The sequence below is a fragment of the Ovis canadensis genome, chromosome X (assembly GCF_042477335.2).
Source record: "Ovis canadensis isolate MfBH-ARS-UI-01 breed Bighorn chromosome X, ARS-UI_OviCan_v2, whole genome shotgun sequence".
NCBI classification, from domain to species: domain Eukaryota; kingdom Metazoa; phylum Chordata; class Mammalia; order Artiodactyla; family Bovidae; genus Ovis; species Ovis canadensis.
Window position 1 is genome coordinate 126663685 of NC_091727.1, and position 5772 is coordinate 126669456.

The following is a 5772-nucleotide window of genomic DNA, read 5'->3' on the forward strand; positions in this document are numbered from 1 at the left end:
AAATTTTTGACTATTGTTTCCTCAAGCATTTTCCCTAACGTTTTCTTGCTCTCCTTCAGTGACTCCAATTACTCATATATTAGGCTGCCTAAACTTGTTTCACAGCTCACTGATGTGCCTTTCATTATATTGATTCTTTCTGTCCTGTGTTTTCCAAAGGTAGTTTTTAATTGTTGTATTTTTTAGTTTACTGATATTTTCTCCTGCAGTGTCTAATCTGCCATAAATCCCATTTAGTTGTTCAGTCGCCAAGTCATGTCCAAGTCTTTGTGACCCCATGGACTGTAGCACACCAGGTTTCCCTGTCCTTCACTAATCCCCCAGAGTTTGCTCAAACACATGTCCATCAAGTCAGTGATGCCATCCAGCCATCTCATTCTCTGTTGCTTCCTTTTCTTCCTGTCCTTAATCTTTCTCAGCATCAGGGTCTTTTCCAGGTAGCTGGCTCTTTGCATCAGATGGCTAAAGGACTGGAGCTTCAGCTTCAGCATCAGTCCTTCCAGTGAATTTTCAGGGTTGATTTCCTTTAGGACTGACTAGTTTGATCTCCTTGATATCCAAGTGACACTCAAGCGTCTTTGCCAGCACCACCATTTGAAAGCATCAAGTCTTTGGCACTCAGCCTTCTTTATGGTCCCAACTCTCACATCTGTGGGGGCTTCCCTGGTGGCTCAGAGGTTAAAGCATCTGCCTCCAATGCAGGAGACCCAGGTTCGATCCCTGGGTCGGGAAGATCCCCTGGAGAAGGAAATGGTAATCCACTCCAGTATTCTTGCCTGGAGAATCCATGGGGTCAAAAAGAGTTGGACACGCCTGAGTGACTTCACCCTCTCACATCCGTACATGACTACTGGAATCCAATTTAGTATGTTTTTAATCTTATACATTATAGTTTTCATCTCTAAAGTTCTATTTGGGTCATTTATAATTTTTTCCATGTCTCTATGAGACACTGTGAATATATGTAAGTCACTCAGTCATATCCAACTCTTTGAAGCCCCAGGGATTGTAGCCCACCAGGCTCCTCTGTCCATGGAATTCTCCAGGCAAGAATATTGGAGTGAGGAACAATTTCCTTCTCCAGGGGAAGTCTTCCCGACCCAGGGCGTCAAACCTGGGTTTCCTGCATTGCAGGCAGATTCTTTACCATCTGAGCCACATATGGACTACAGTTAAAGTAACTGTTTTAATGTCTTTGCTAATTTGAGTGTCTGTGTTAATTTTGGGTTAGTTTTTAATTGATTCATTATTCTCATTAGTGGTTAAGTAATGTTACATTGTATGAACATTGTATGAATGTACCATAATTTATTTAACTAGTGCAGTATTGATGCATATTCTATTCCTTTCAGTCTATTACTAATACAATTAATGCTACAATGGAATCTTTATACTTATGTCTTTGTGCAAATATGTTGGTAGGAAAAATTTCTGAAATCAAATTGCTGAACTAGAGAGTATGTGCATTTAAAATTATTTAGTTAGTTGGTTATTTAAATTTTTAATGTGATAGTCAATCTGACCCCATTAAAAGGGACCTGGCTCATTCATGCAAGTGATATCTGGAACAGGTATAGTCCCAGTGTCCTTTGTTACTTGGTTCCTGCTTTTGATAGTCATTCAGATACCACACATTTGGTTTTCCCACACCTGCCAAATTTAGGATTTTCCTCTTGTCTTTCTTAGTTCTTCCCATTTGACACTGCCTCTCAACTTCCACTGCTTTCCTAAGACTCTTGCATCACCACTTATTTTAGATAGTTTTTTTTTTGTTTATATATAATTTTGTTATTTCTTCCTTCCAGATCCATGAGCAAGAACTTCAGGAAGAAGCAGCTCCTGTTACCCATCTATGACTTGTGGGGCGAACTCATTAGGTTGCTCTGCTTCCTACCCTCCACATTATGAGAAGAACATCAGGAAGTATTTAGAGGGCAACTTTCTCTTTAGGCACGGATACAGGGCTGCATGCTTACCTACCACCTACTAGGACAAAGCTTTGGTCACTGTGTTGGAACATGTCCTAGCTTGATAAAGATTCATGCCCCCAGCTTTGGGCTCCAAATGCTGGTATATATGAAGATATTCAGTCATCTTTCACAGGAGAATCAAAGAAAGCTACTTTTCTTGAATTGAAGAAAGTAGGGAAAACCACCAGGCCATTCAGGTATGAAAGTGAAAGTCACTCAGTCATGTCCAACTCTTTGTGACCCCATGGACTATACAGTCCATGGAATTCTGCAGGCCAGAATACTTCTCCAGGGGATCTTCCCAGGTCTCCTACATTGCAGGCACAATTCTTTACCACCTGAGCCACAAAGGAAGCCCAAGAATATTGGAGTGGGGTAGCCTATCCATTCTCCAGTGGATCTTCCTGACCTAGGAATTGAACTGGGGTCTCCTGCATTGCAGGTGGATTCTTTACCAACTGAGCTATCAGGGAAGCCCTTAGGTCACTCAGGTATGACCTAAATCAAATCCTTTACCTAAATCAAATCTTTACTGTATAATATACAGTGGAAGTGACAGACAGATTCAAGGGATTAGATCTGATAGAGTGCCTGAAGAACTATGGATGGAGGTTCATAACATTGTATGCGACACAGTGGTCAAAACTATCCCCAAGAAAAAGAAATGCAAAAAGGCAAAATGATTGTCTGAGGAAGCCTTACAAACAGCTGAGAAAAGAAGAGAAGCAGAGGCAAAGGAGAAAAGGAAAGATATACCCATCTGAATATAGAGTTTCAAAGAATAGCAAGGAGAGATAAGAAAGCCTTCCTAAGTGATCAATGTAAAGAACTAGAGGAAAACAATAGAATGGGAAAGACTAGAGATCTCTTCAAGAAAATTAGAGACACCAATGCACCGTTTCATGCAAACATGTTTTCAATAAAGAACAGAAATAGTATGGACCTAACAGAAGCTGATGAGATTAAGAAGTGGCAAGAATATACAGAACTCCACAAAAAAGATCTTAATGATCCAGATGACCATGATGGTGTGATCACTCACCTGGAGCCAGACATCCTGGATTGTGAAGCTAAGTAGGCCTTAGGAAGCATCACTATAAACAAAGCTAGTGGAGGTGATGGAATTCCAGCTGAGCTATTGCAAACCCTAAAAGATGATGCTGTTAAAGTGCTCCACTCGATATGCCAGCAAATTTGGAAAACTCAGCAGTGGCCACAGAATAGGAAAAGTTTCAGTTTTCATTCCAGTCTCAAAGAAAGGTAATGCCAAAGAATGTTCTAACTACCATACAATTGCACTCATTTCTCATTTAGCAAGGTAATGTTCAAAATCCTCCAAGTGAAGCTTCAACAGTATATGAACCAAGAACTTCCAGATATACAAGCTGGATTTAGACAAGGCAGAGGAACCAGAGATCATATTACCAACATCTGTTGGATCATTTAAAAAAAAAACAAAAAAACAAACAAAAAAAAAAAACAAGAGAATTCCAGAAAAACATGTATTTCTGCTTCATTGACTACACCAAAGCCTTTGACTGTGTGGATCACAATAAACTGTAGAAATTTCTTAAAGAGATGGGAATACCAGACCACCTTACCTGCCTCCCATGAAACATGTATGCTGGTCAAGTAGCAACAGTGAGAACCAAACAGGGAGCAACAGACTGGTTCCAAATTGGGAAAGAAGTACGTCAAGGCAGTATATTGTCACCCTGCTTATTTAACTTCTATGCAGAGTACATCATGCAAAATGCCAGGCTGGATGAAGCACAAGACAGAATCAAGATTGCTGGGAGAAATATCAATAATATTGCATATCAGATATGCAGATGACATCACCCTATGGCAGAAAGTGAAGAGGAACTAAAGAGCCTCTTGATGAAGGTAAAAGAGGAGAGTCAAAAAGCTGGCTTAAAACTCAACCTTCAAAAAATGAAGATCATGGCATCTTGTCCCATCATTCACAGCAAATAGTTGGTGTAACAATGAAAATAGTGACAAGCTTTATTTTTTTGCACTCCAAAATCACTGTGGCTGGTGACTGCAGCCATAGAAGACACTTGCTCCTTGGAAGAAAAGTTGTGACCAACCTAGACAGCATATTAAAAAGCAGAGATGTACGTAAGTTCCCACTCCTGAACCCGTGGAGGATTCATGTTGATATATGGCAAAACCAATACAGTATTGTAAAGTAAAATAATGATAATAATAAAAAAATTTTTAAATAAAAAGCAGAGATATCATTTTGCTGCAAAGGTCCATGTAGTCAAAGCTATTCCCTTGGACTGTGAGAAGATCTAACCAGTCAATTCTAAAGGGAATCAGAACTGAATATTCATTGGAAGGACTGATGTTGAAGCTGAAACTCCAACACTTTGGCCACTTGATGCGAAGAATTGACTCATTTGAAAAGAACCTGCTGCTGGGAAAGATTGAAGGTGGGAGGAGAAGGGGACGACAGAGGATGAGATGGTTGGATGGCATCACTGACTCAACGGACATGAGTTTGCGTAAACTCCGGGAGTTGATGATGGACAGGGAAGCCTGGCATGCTGCAGTCCTTTGCGTCTCAGAGTCAGACACAACTGAGTGACTGAACTGAACTGAACTAATGGTTTTTCCAGTAGTCATGTGTGGATGTGAAAGTTGGACCATAAAGAAGGTTGAGCACTGAAGAATTGATGCTTTCAAACTGTGGTGTTTGAGAAGACTCTTGAGAGTCCCTTGGACTGCAAGGAAATCAAACCAGTCAGTCCTAAAGGAAATCAATCCTGAATATTCATTGGAAGGACTGATCCTGAAGTTGAAGCTCCAGTCCTTTGGCCACCTGATGCAAAGAGCTGACTCATTAGAAAAGACCCCGATGCTGGGAAAGATTGAAAGTGGGAGGAGAATGGGATGACAGAGGATGAGATGGTTGGATGGCATCACCAGCTCAATGGGTATGAGTTTGAGCAAGCTCCATGAGATAGTGAAGGACAGGGAAGCCTGGTGTGGTGCCATCCATGAGGTAACAAAGAGTCAGACATGACTGAGCAACTGAACAGCAATAATAAATTATGTCCTGTATGCCTATAGACATGGATGAGTAAGGTTTATACTTCTTGCAAGTTCAGAAAGTACTTGGCCTCCTAACTAATCTGAGAAATATGGTGGCCCAGCTTGTCAAAAGGGAGCCAGTGTACCCTGCCACTTAACTGAGGATAGGGTATACTCAGGACCCGTTAGTGCTTGGTAGACCAAACCCTGATCAATGAACCCAGTTGCCTATTTAACCTATAGTCACCACTATGTGAATGACTATCACCAATGCATCTTTCTAACTGGTGACTCTCAAGATCACCTCATAGGTAAGTATATAGGAGGGTGTCACTGGGCACTGCTGCCCATTGGCTACTATCCTATCTCCGTTGGTCCTTGACTTTGCTTTCCTTGAATCTCAGGACCCAGCCACTGATATAGAGGTGAAGTTTCAGTGGATGGGATATAGCAAGGAATGGGGGTAAATGGGATAGATAGATTCACATAAAGGGGTTAGCTGGAAACCTATTGTGTCAGTAATGTTCATTACCTTGAGTGCCCCCATATGGTGGTGTTTTTGTATGTGTGATTGTCTCCCATGGTGACGTTCTGTTCAAGGACCCAGAATTGTCCAGTATGCTTCATGTCCTGACCTTCAAAATGCTGGTAAATTACAGCTTCTTATGTTCTACATAGTATGGGAGAGTGAGGAAGGCAGTGAATATAAAAGTCATAATTACTGCAAAAATAAGTATTTCTGGCTGGATGAATGTGATAA

General features: G+C 41.0%; 1 non-coding gene across 1 annotated transcript; it reads left to right on the top strand.

Annotated features, from left to right (window-relative positions):
* Window positions 1-660: 660 nt before the first annotated feature.
* TRNAW-CCA (transfer RNA tryptophan (anticodon CCA)) lies at window positions 661-732 on the top strand. Its single transcript has one exon. It is a non-coding gene; the product is annotated as a tRNA-Trp (tRNA).
* The last annotated feature ends 5040 nt before the right edge of the window (window positions 733-5772 follow it).